General features: G+C 46.4%; 1 long non-coding RNA gene across 1 annotated transcript; it reads right to left on the bottom strand.

Annotated features, from left to right (window-relative positions):
- Positions 1–6,279: 6,279 nt before the first annotated feature.
- LOC143273911 (uncharacterized) lies at positions 6,280–8,247 on the bottom strand. Its single transcript, XR_013052218.1, has 2 exons — positions 8,114–8,247; positions 6,280–6,429 (listed from the first exon to the last, which is right to left on the bottom strand). It is a non-coding gene; the product is annotated as an uncharacterized LOC143273911 (long non-coding RNA).
- Positions 8,248–8,345: the final 98 nt, after the last annotated feature.

Here is an 8,345-nt window from a genome sequence, read left to right as displayed (position 1 = left end):
TAGGCAGTTCAGGTGTTTGGGCTGCCACTTCCTCTTGAGCCAGTCTGGGCTACATGAAACCCCTCTCAAAAACAAACAAACAAACAAACAAACGCCCCAACAACAAAAGAAAGTGATAGCTACACCAATGTCAGTTCTCCCTTAGGCACTCATATTTCATCTTCTTAATTAAGCTCATCAAAATCCAGTCCCTGGGATGCTGGAGAGATGGCCTGGCGGTAAAGAGTCATCTTAACCCGGCACCGACATGGCAGCTCACAACCATCTGTAGCCCCAGTTCTAGGGCATCTGATGTCTCTTCTGGTGCACAGATATACAACATACATTCAGGCACACACACATACACATTAAAATAAAATAAATTATAGACACACACACACACACACACACACACACACACACACACACACACACACACATTTAAATCCAACCTCAGGGCCTTAGTGAGTAAGCAAACAAACAAAGGACAGAATGCTCCTAGCTGTGGTGGAGGAGGAGATTTATTGTAGATATGAGGGAGAAAACAGCCAGAGGCATCTGGACTGAACCAGGCCATAAGAGGAGGTTGGGATGGGGACAGCAAGAGAGGAAGTAAAGAGAGAGTGAAAAGGAGCCGTGTGGACCAATTGGCCAAGTCACTTCGTAACCAAAAAGATTATATAGGAATCAGAGAATCCGGGGCAAGGGGAGTGCAGCCCAGTCCCAGGGCTGGAGAGTTTACAGTAGGGTGTCAGCCAGGGATGCCGGGAGAATCTGCCAGCTGGCGTCTACTTTGATATGTTAAACTAGGCGCCTCAACCATTTGTCCTGAATTTGAGACCTAAGCCTTGGCTGGTGTCAGCTTGTTTTTGCAGCGTTCAGGAGGTCTAGCACTGCTCCCATCAGATCCCTAGCCACTTCTTAATTCTAATCACTCAGGTATTTTGAGGTCTAGTCCCTTCCTTCCCTTACAGGGCCCATTATAGCCTCACTGAACTATGCTGCAGCTTAGCCCAAATTAGGATTCTGGTGGGCCAGAGGAGATTCTGAGCAGAAGAGGCCTCTGCAATGTCCTCTCCCCATGGAGGGAGAGCTAGGTCTTAACAGACAGGGGTAGACACCCTCTCGAGACTACAAGGATTCAGAGGCATGTAGGGAACCAGAATCCTCTTGGTGTCTTTTTAGATCTTCATCCCATGCACCAGGCTTCCTGGTTTTCCCAGCCAGGCCCTGAGCTTGATTGCTGATGGCCTCTGGGAACCCTGGAGTCGGGAATTTGGTCTTAGATGTTTCTCACTCTCCCACTGCTGGAGATAAGGGCCTCTTTGTACGCCATCAAAGAGGCCCTCTGGCCCTCACAGTTAATTTTCAATGTTTGTTAACTACTCTCAGCATTTCATTATCTCCTGGCAAGGCTCAAAGCAACTTAATAACAGCGAATTCCAAGGTCTCTGTGTTCACTGCTATCTCTCCGCCTGGCTCATATTCCTGAATTGTTGCAGGATGGGGCTCCCTCCCATTCCCCCTCCATGGGTTAGCAGGAGGGCCGACCTCCTCCCAGGGACTACCTGTCCCTCATACTATCCAGGAAGCATTTTGTTTTTTGTTTTCCAGAATCTCACTATGTTGTCTAGCCTGAACTCGTGGTCTACAGGCACCCTCCTGCCTCAGCCTCCTTGAGTAGCTGAGACAATAAGTGTATACCAGGAGCTGTCCTGGAACTCATCAGGTAGACCAGATGAGTAATGCTTTTTCAGACCGCTCTGGAAACAACTGAATCCATTCAGGTGGTCTTTGGAAGCAGGTGCTGAGACAGAACTGGGAATGAATGAACAGGCTGTTTGGGCAATACTGCCTGTGTGGGTCAGAGAGGAAGCAGAAACAGACAGAGCCTTTGGGTAGTGGTGCAGACCTGACACCTGTCACAGAAATGGACATGGGAAGCGAACAAAATCAGGCAAGGTGGACCTCCAGCCACAGTGCAGATCCTACCAATGGAAAGCTCTAGAGCAAAGAGAACCCCTTAGGGGAGTCCAGCAGTGAGCAGAAACCTTCAGGTCCCTGGCAATCACGCTGTCTACCTTAGCTCTGACCCTTGTAGTAGATCCCAAAGCCAGTGAAGCTGGAGCGAAGGGCAGATTCTCTCTTAAAGGAGCAGCTCTGTCAGGTGTTTCCTCTCTGAATCTAGTGCCCCCCACTCCTCTTTCATGTGTGTTATTTGTGTGCGAGCACACGTATGCCCATGGATGTGGGGCTTAGAGGACCTCTTTGGGTGCATGTGGTTCTTCAGGAAGCCTCACTTTGAAAAAAATTTTTTTATTTAACTTTATCTCATGTGCATTGGTGTGAGGATGTCAGGTCCCCAGGAACGGGAGTTACAGACAGTTGTGAGCCACCATGTGGTTGCTGGGAATTGAACTCCAGTCCTCTGGAAGAACAGCCAGTGCTCTTAACCACTGAGCCATCTCTCCAGCCCATCACTCTTCTTCTTCTTCTTCTTCTTCTTCTTCTTCTTCTTCTTCTTCTTCTTCTTCTTCTTCTTCTCCTCCTCCTCCTCCTCCTCCTCCTCCTCCTCCTCCTCCTCCTCCTCCTCCTCCTCCTCCTCCTTCTTCTTTCTCCTCCTCCTCCTTCTGAGACAAAATCTCTCATTGTCCAGGAACACTTGGAACACCAAGTAGACCAGGCTAGCTGGCCAGTGAGCTCCAGCGGTCTGCCTAGCTCTGTCTCCCATATTGCCATCTCTGATATTACAAGTATATACACCACCATACCCTGCTGTTTATCTAGGTTCTGGGGATTGAATTTAGGGCCTCCCACTTGCAAAGTGAGTGCTTTACCGACTGAGTTATCATCTCCTCAGCCCAGTGCAGTGTTATTTCTGCATGTCATCTTGTCTCCATACTATAAAACATAAACTTTGAAAAGGAATCAGATACAAGCAAATCAATGCTTCTGCTAAAACTCTTCGACACAGTGGCCAGAGAAGGATGGAAAAATCCTGAGGCTTTGGGAATGTGTGTATAGGTTTAAGGTGCCAAGTTTTTCTCCTTCACTGACAGGAGATGGGAAGAGATGGGAGGTGGAATCAGCTGTTGTTTGGGTGTGTGGGGGAAAGCTGGCTCTCTGCTCAGAATGTTGTTTTAACAACTCTGAAAAAAAATGATGTGGAAAGAGCTGGCTTCTTTTAATACCATCAGAACTGGAGATGTATGGTTTTCTTGCTATTCCTTTTCCTTTCAAAGGACACCCTTATTTTCAATTTGTACTGGAAACTTTGAAGATACTGGCTGTGGTTGCCCAGTGTCTTAGAGGTGCCTGGGTGGGTGCTGGAGGACAAAGAGGTCAGAAGTTGTGAGGCAATCCATGGAGCTTCCAGCTGGGTCTCTCCCTGGACAGGGATTAGGGTGGAAAAGGTGACTTGGAGTTCTTTGTCCCAAAGAGTTATCCTGTCACTGTTGTATTTTCTCATGCTGCTAGCTGAAGGAGGAGCTAGGGGAGAGCGCGGCACCCAGACCCCAGGAGTTCATAAGAACAATGTGACTGTGAGCTCGGTGTGCCTGCACAAACTGTCACACTAGTACTTGGGAAAGGAAGGCAGGGGATGGCCCGTGACATCAAAAATAAATAAACGAATGAATGAAAATATGGAAATGAGTTCCAGGACAGCAAGGGCTACAAAGCGAGAAACCCTGTCTTGACAAAAACAAAAAACAACAACAACAACAACAACAACAAAATGGATATGAGGGGCTGGGGAGATGGCTCAGAGATTAAGAGCACTGGCTGTTCTTCCAAAGGTCCTGAGTTCAATTCCCAGCATCCACAGGGTGGCTCACAACCATCTGTAATGAGATGTGGTGCCCTCTTCTGGCCTGCAGGCATACATGCAGGCAGAACACTGTATATATAATAAATAAACAAATCTTAAAAAAAGTGGATATGAATTTTTTTTTTTTTTGAGACAGGGTCTCACTGTATAGCCCTGGTTCAGCTGGAACTCACAGAGACCCAGGTGCCTCTTCCTCCTGAGTGCTGTGACTGAGGGAATGTGTCACCACATCTAGCTTGGGGCTCATCTAGCTTCCTTCTCGGAAGAAGCTGGAGGTGGCAGGATTCAAAGGACTGCGATGGTTTCGACTATAGCTCTCTCGGCGGTAAGTCAGAACACAGGTCTCCTGACCCTAGACACAGCGCTCTGCGTAATGCTGTGGAAACTGCCACAGCTCTGCTTCCCGGGCTATGCTGAGGAGAGCTGAGAAGTGGGTCAGAAGGAGATGCCTGTGGGGACTCTTGGACTTCCTAGACCCCACAATTGGAAGAGCATATGGAGTGCTGCATGGCCACTCTTTCTTCCCCCTCTCTTCCTCCCTCCCTCCTTTTCTGATTACCAGACAGGGTCTGTCTTCGTTACCTTTCCATTGCTATAAGACACCATGACCAAGGCAACTTATAGAAGAAAGAGTTTATTTGGCCTTACAGTTTCAGAGGGTTAGAGTCTATGACCATTATGGTGAGGAGCATGGCAGCAAGCAAGGCAGGCATCATGCTGGAGCAGTGGCCAAGAGCTGGCATCTTGATGCTTAAGTAAGTGTACCAGGCTTTTTCTTTTGGGCCACCAACCAGCTCCCAAATCATGACACGGAGATTTATTGGTTTTGAATGCTTGGCCTAGCTTAGCTCATTTCTGGCTAAATCTTTTAACTTAAATTAACCTGTTTCTCTTTATCTCGGGGCTCTTTCCTTCCTTTCTGTATATCTTACCTTCACTGCTTCTCATGTCTGCTGGCTGGTGCCTGCCTGGCTTTTTGTCCCAGGTGTGTTCATCTCTTTCTCCTCTGTTCTGCCCTCTTCCTTCTTCCCTTGTTCTTCCATTCCTCCTCCTATTTATTCTCTCTGCCTTCCAGCCCCACCTATCCTTTCTCCTGCCTAGCTATTGGCCATTCAGCTTTTGATTAGACCAATCAGGTGCCCTAGGCAGGCAAGGTGAAGCAAATGCAACACATTTTTACATAATCAAACAAATGCAGCATAAACAGAAGTAACACTACTTTACACAGTTAAAGTAATATTCTGCAGCATAAACAATTGTAACGCATCTTTGCCCAGTTAAAATAATATTCCACAACACATAAGCATGAGGCAGAGAGAGAGAGATACTGGGAGTGGCCAGAGTCTTTCTGAAACGTCAAATCCTGCCCCCAATGACACACTTCCTCTAACAAGGCCACACCTCCTAATCCTTCCCAAACTGTTCTACTAACTGGGGACCAAGTATTCAAACATATGAGCCTATAGAGGCCATTCTCATTCAAACTACCATGTTCTTACTCTGTAGCCTATGTTAGCTGAGAACTCACTATGTAAACCAGACCGGCCTTGGACTTGTGGCAACCCTCTTGCCTCAGTCTCCTGTATGGTAAGGTCATAGGCATAAACCACCATGCCTGGCTCATCAGCGACCATTTTTTAAAAAATTATCTTTCCTAGCCACACCCAGAATAGAAATTCAACTCAACTGGGAAAAGCCCACATGTTAGTATAAGTTACTATTGTTAAAGACAAAGTATTTAGCTGGGCATGATGGGTCACATCTATAATCTAAGGACCCACGAGGGAAAGGCAGGAAGATTGTCATGAATTCAAGGCCTGCCTGAGCTACATAGTGAGTTTGAGTTTTTCCTTGGCTATATACTGAGACTCTGTCTCCACAAATTAAATAAATAATATGTAAGTAAAATTAAAATATGTAAGTAAAACTCAAGAGCTAAACAAGAAGCCTGCTGAAAACGTTTCAAGGTAGTGGTCTCTTGTCCTATGGAACCAGCCTGCCTCCATCTTAGTCCTAAAAGCCATCTTACAGTAAAGACATGAGGTTCACTCCTGTTTGTGATTAAGCCTCTGTTTTTCAAGGATTGGGCTATGCCCCACGTATCACCTTAATTACAAATGGTTCTGAACTGCCTGTTCCAGGAATGGAAATCATGTCTTTGTTTCAAAAGTTGTTTATAACCACCTTGCAACCCTACCTTTGTTTCAAAAGGTTGTGTGACCACCTATGACTACCTCATTATGTCCACCTGCTGTTATGCCCACCTTGCAACCGTGTCTTTGTTTCAGGAGGGACCAATTTGTTATATTTATGTTACGATCCTGTAACTCCACCTATTTTGACCCCCCAAATCCATCATTTGGAAGCCCCTACCCCTGATCTATAAAAGCCCTGTCTTCTCATTTGCAATGCTGACCCCTTGAACCGCACCTTAGTGGGTGCAGCCCATGTCCATGAATAAAAAGGCTTGCTTTAGTTAATTGCTTGCTTTAATTAATGTGACCATGACGATTTGGCTCAGTGGTTTTTCCTCCTCCCATCTTGCGGATTAACAGTCCCCTTCTGTTTGCGCTGCTCGACCACACAAGGCTGGCCACCTCCACTAAGCTTCGTCATTGTATCTGTAATACAGACCCAGATTAGTCTTCTGCCGGGCCACTGTCTTACTCAAAAGCCTTTGTACTTGGGGTGTCTTGGTGTACTCTTGTAATCTCACACTCTGAGGCTGAGGTTAGAGGACTGAGGGGGCCAGCCTGGGCTACATAGGAACTGTACAATTTATCTTGCTTTTTTGTTTGTTTTTTCAGGACAGAGTTTCTCCGTGTGTAGCCCTGGCTGTCCTGGAACTCACTCCATAGACCAGGCTGGTCTCAAACTCAAGAGATCTGCCTGCCTCTGCCTCCCAAGTGCTGGGATTAAAGGTATGCGCCACCACCCACCAGGCTAATCTCCATATGTAACTCCTTTTATCTTCCCACTCTTTCCCTGTTCCTTTGCTCACTCCATAGGCTTTCTCTCCTTCCAGTTCTCACAGTCAACAGGTTTTTCTCCTGGCCTTTGTACGTTTTCTTATTCCCATCTATCCATCTTTCTCCTTTACCTGTTTGTTTTCTAGGCAAGTGCTCCCCCATGACACTCTTCCTTCAACTGGTTGAACCTAGAGTCTTGGACACAATAGGCAAATTTCTACTGAGCCAAATCCCCAGGACATGCTAGGCAAGCCCTCTTCTGAACCACCACCCCACTAACATACCTGTTTTCTGTTCTTTTCTATACATTTAGAGAAATTTCTCTAGAAATGAGCTGTAGAAATGACCCCTGGAAGTATAATTTTACCTGTTTTCTCTTTTTTTTTTTTTTTTTTTGTTTTGTTTTTCGAGACAGGGTTTCTCTGCGTAGCTTTGCGCCTTTCCTGGAACTCACTTGGTAGCCCAGGCTGGCCTTGAACTCACAGAGATCCGCCTGCCTCTGCCTCCCAAGTGCTGGGATTAAAGGCGTGCGCCACCACCGCCCGGCCAATTTTACCTGTTTTCTAAAGGTTCAGATTAGGTTTCACCTCAGTTGGGTTGAAAGGAGACTTTCCCATAAGTAAATCATTTGTGCCTTTTGACTGGCCTCTATCATACTCTTTTTATAGGCTTGCTGATAATTTCAACAGCTCCAAAATTTCAGCCTCAACGAGAGAGAATCACTCTTCTCTGTGGCAGGTCCAGCCATCTGGTGTCTAAAGTTATCTGACTCAGTTTCTTCACCTTTCTATTCTTTTACACCTGCTCTTCCAGAAAAGGGGTTTCACCTTATTTAAGTCCGGGGGGGGGGGGCCGGGGTTGGGCCTTTTTAGCGTCTTTCCTGATGCTACCCTCTCCTCTCCCTCCCCCATAGGGTCTCAGTGTAGATCTCTAGTTGGCTTGGATCTATGTAGATCAGGCTAGCCTCAAACTCAGAGCTCCACCTGTCTCTGCCTAGGATTAAAGGTGTGTACCAAGCTAACTTCTCTTTTGAACTCTGGGGAAAAAGCTTTTTTTTTTTTTTTTCCTGACATGAGGCTGATGGTAATGTCCCCCTGAGTGCTTCCCCAAAGAGGAAAGGCTGATGGTGGGTGACTCAGAGGCTCCCACTCCCACTCCCGTGCTTTAGTGCTGGGTAACTACCATACTTCTGTTTACTACAAATACACTTACTGTAGTTTAAGGGGTTACCTAGAGAGTTAATTTACCTTCATTTTTCCCAGTAACTGGGCCAGTTCACCAGTTCCATTTATTTATTTATGTATCTATTTATTTATCTGTTTATTTATTCATTTACTTATTTTTAAGATCTCTTTTCCAAACCACCTTTTGGTCTGGAAGTAACCTGATCCAGGAGAGACACCATCTCTGCAGAAGGTCGCCCAAACCGCAACTTTTCTCTCCGTTCCTCCTTAGGGCTCTATCCCTCATAGAAAGCTTCCTTTGGAATGCGGAGACCTAGCAACCCAGCTACAGAACAGGTAGGTGGACTTTCCCCTCCAGGGTCCACGCCCAGCTTCCGAGGGCTT

The sequence above is a fragment of the Peromyscus maniculatus genome, chromosome 6 (assembly GCF_049852395.1).
Source record: "Peromyscus maniculatus bairdii isolate BWxNUB_F1_BW_parent chromosome 6, HU_Pman_BW_mat_3.1, whole genome shotgun sequence".
NCBI classification, from domain to species: domain Eukaryota; kingdom Metazoa; phylum Chordata; class Mammalia; order Rodentia; family Cricetidae; genus Peromyscus; species Peromyscus maniculatus.
Note: the sequence above shows the minus strand (reverse complement) of the source record. Positions and strands in the feature narration are given on the sequence as shown.